This window comes from Armigeres subalbatus, chromosome 3 (genome assembly GCF_024139115.2).
Source record: "Armigeres subalbatus isolate Guangzhou_Male chromosome 3, GZ_Asu_2, whole genome shotgun sequence".
Lineage (NCBI taxonomy): Eukaryota > Metazoa > Arthropoda > Insecta > Diptera > Culicidae > Armigeres > Armigeres subalbatus.
In genome coordinates this window covers 101,292,074-101,295,903 of record NC_085141.1, presented here as the reverse complement: position 1 = coordinate 101,295,903, position 3,830 = coordinate 101,292,074, and the positions used below count along the sequence as shown (strand labels likewise).

The 3,830-nt window shown below is 43.1% G+C and overlaps 1 pseudogene; it reads right to left on the bottom strand.

The window, feature by feature from the left end:
- Positions 1–363: 363 nt before the first annotated feature.
- LOC134227082 (phosphoenolpyruvate carboxykinase [GTP]-like) lies at positions 364–3,259 on the bottom strand (annotated as a pseudogene).
- Between the last annotated feature and the right edge of the window lie 571 nt (positions 3,260–3,830).

The following is a 3,830-nucleotide window of genomic DNA, read 5'->3' as shown; positions in this document are numbered from 1 at the left end:
TTTCAGGTCTCTATTCAGTTGACCTTATAGGTTCACCAAATGTTGACGCCAATATTGCTCAATAATCTTATTGTTGTTTATTAAATCGTTCATCCGACAGAATATGTAAATCTGTGCAACATGCAGCCGTTGAAAGCATATGCCTTCATCTCAAGTAATGACACAAATCTACAAGTTTTAATTTGAGTTTTGTCTACTTAGAGCATTTGTTCGATGCCGTAAATCATGGTTCAAGCTCAAGTTGAATCAGTCAGTGGCATTATCTCGTTGATAAAGACTCAAACTGGATTGCACTGGCATCAATATGAACTTTGGAATCGAAGGTTTGAGAAGTGTTCTTTTCTTCCAGAAAAAGATGTGCTGTTTATAATTAAAACAGATCTTAAGACATATATTTACACTACTCGTGTACACGTTAATACTTAAAAGAACACTAAGGCTATTTTGTGTCATAAATTACAAAGCTTAATCTAGGATTTTTTTTTGTACATTAACGCAGTTCTTACATGTCTTCCACGCGGCTCTTCAGTTCTTGCCACTCTTGCCGATCATGGGGCAGATCGTGGGCAGTTGGTTGTCATAGTATTGCTTGATTTCCTCAACTTCCTTTTGCCAGAACGACTTTGGAATCGAGAACAGTTGTTTCTCATCGACCCTCTGCCGAGTCCTCCATGTTGATGGAGCCGGTTTGGAATGTCCGATGGGGTCTGTGGCATTCTTCGCCGTCGATCCGCCGGAGGACCCAATCCAGCACACGACTGTTCTCGCCAAATCCTGGCCAGAGGAATTTTCCTTGGTCGTCCTTTCGGAACCAGTTGAGTGGAAAATCTTGGGCATTTCGCCGTTTACGGCGGCCGCCCGTCCTTCCATGCTGAGCCAATGTTGAAGGTACTCACCAAAGTTATAGCGAAGAATGGTCGCATCGCGAACGGATCGTTCATGATGACTTTGCCCTTGTGTTCTGCGGCAGCGGTAGCTTCACTACGCATTGCTGAACCGATGAAGACCTAGGACCAGGAGTTGGCTTCATAGACCAGAGGAACACCTGTGGGTCGTCGTCCCCGAACAGAATAGTGAAATTGGGACCTCGCTCGTCTTCCCATGCGGGATCAATTATTGGGCATTGACCTGCTGGGGCACAGAAACGGGAATTGGATGAGCAGCTGGATTCTTAGATTCGCCTTTCTTCCACTGTTGACCAAGCCAGTCGGTAATTTGGGTTCCAGGGCTAGTTCTTCATCCATTCCTTCCCAGAACACTCCTCCATCATTAGAAGCAACGTTTGTGAAAAGGGTGTTCTTGTGGATGGTGCCATTGATCTGGGTTTGTTGCGGATGAGGTTCCTGAGCTACGCCGAAGAATCCATTTTCTGGGTTGATGGCCTCAGTTGACCTTTGGAATCGAACTTCATCCAGGCAATGTCATCACGACGCATTCGACTTTGTACCCCGGCAGTGGGGTCTATCATTGCGAGGTTTGTTTTACCACACGCAGACGGGAAGGCGGCAGCAATGTATTTCTTATCTCCGTTCGGGTTTGTAATGCCGAGAATAAGCATGTGTTCAGCGAGCCAACCCCGAGAGAGCGATGGTGCTGCCTATTCAGAGCCAGGCACTTTTGCGCAGGGAGTTGCCACGTAACCGGATCCGTAGGAAACGATTTCGTTGTTCGGTTTGTGGAGAATAATTGTTCGTTCGGGTCGAAGGCCGATGGCATGGAGATTTTTCCTGGCAGGTTCCAACCGAATGAAGACATTTCACAAAGTCCTGATAAAAGAGAGGCAGTCAATGATTAGATTAAGCTAGATTTTGCTGATTAAGTTTATCTTACGAGTTATCTGACAGCTTGTCCAGTCTTCGCCCATTCGGGTCATAATCCGCATCGAATTGACGACATAAGCGGAATCGGTGATTTCAACACCGACCTTGCAGGAGATGCGATCGGTCCCATGAGAAGGGCACGACGTACATGGTGCGACCCTTCATGCAACCTGGGAAACGTGCTGCAATGGCGAATCGTAATCTTCAGTGGAAATCCAGTTTCAAGAGTTCTTAACTCCATCTTTCGGCGTGGAATGGCTTCTTCTTCTTCTCGGTGCAGATGAACGTTTTCGATTCGACCCCGGCAACATCAGCGGGTTCGTTCGCGCAACCAACAGTTCTCGTACTTTCGCAGTTTGGATTGTTCCTGTTGATGGAGCATCTTCAGAGGGAGTTACTCAACTTCACTGCCGTCGACGATGTGAATTTTGTCAGGTTGGCAAGGGTTGCGATTGTTCCACAAAGCACGTACCTTGGCAGAGAGTGTGACCTCACCGTTCACGACCGGAATCCTCGCAGGTGGCTGTAGATGGACTTTGGAACGTCTTCAGTCAGGGTTCCATGGCAGCAGGGAGCCTGAGTAATGCGGATAGATTCACCATTTTAGTGACCTCTTTATTCAATACAGTTTTATAACAGAAAGCAATGGACTTTAAACAAAATGCAACTATGGCGGGAGGTTTCATTTCACTTTCACTTCTTGCTAGATGCTGTTCCGAACGGTCGGCTTTTGTAATAAAGTCAGTGCCTTACAGCATCGGCTATATGCATTTGAGAGAATAAGAATAACGATCGCTTATCAGTGTGGAAAAGTCGGTCAGCGTGTTAACAATGTGTCTGATTACGAACGAACAATACAAGTAAAGTGTAGAAAATAACAAATTTAATGTTTTTGAAACAAACACATCTCATCCAGTGGTTCCAGAACACTTGGTTGGAAATACCAAGGAGAGAAGTGCATTACTTTTTTCAGAATAAATCAGATTGATTTCTAATCTAGAACAGTGTCGCATCAGGTGCAAGGTTTTGAAAACAGATGGGATTAATTGTCCAACGCACCTTCTAAATTAGATCATAAATAAATACTCTTTTTGGAAATCGATTCGACACGTTATCAAGTTTTCGTGCCTCGTGCGTAAGCAAACACTCTTCAAATATGTATGTTATTATTGGAACGACCAACACACGTTCTACCACGGAACGAAGTGATAAGCAACCGACAGCTTGGGGCCCGAATGGGACTTTACTCATTAAGGTCACAGGAGAGATCAAGAAGCCTCAGTAGTCTAACGTCTGATTTGGAGGTTTAAAATAGCTGAGCGTGTGTCGAGCAACTGTATCTGCGCTGGGCTGTTCTACTTTTAATGAAAATGATGACTTTGAAGAAACAGTATGCAACAGTACTTACAGGCGTCATGATGATCCATGATGTATGGCATTTCGGGCAATCGATCCAGTTACAGTGATCAGGAAACTAGTTTTATGATACTTCCGATAGTAGTTTTTTATACTATAATTTGTTATACACCATAAAATACTTAACAAATTGATGTCCGCTGAATATTGATGAGTAGCCATCTGGTGATGTTGATTGAGTTCGTTGATTGATGATAATGGCAATCCCATCTTTTATAATTCTCCATGTTCCTGATGGCACACCTGGTAGGAAGGAAGTCATCTGACGTTATGACGCTGATGGAGCTTCTTATCATTCTGGATGGTGATTGGTGAGATCCTGGGGCATCGTTAGGCTAGTACTTTTGTAAACAACTCGAATGGTTGGCGTCAATATTTTGTTGAAAAGTGGTTATTGAATTTGATTTTTATTATTCATTTATTGTATATAGAATCTTATAATGTTTGTTCAAATATGTTATAACAACAAATGAATGAGGTACGTTTTGAAGTGAGAAACAGCAAATTTAAATAATTTAATCAATAATTAATCAATTATCGATCAATAAATGTGATTAAATAGCCGATGGAAATCAATAACTCCAAGATAATTTT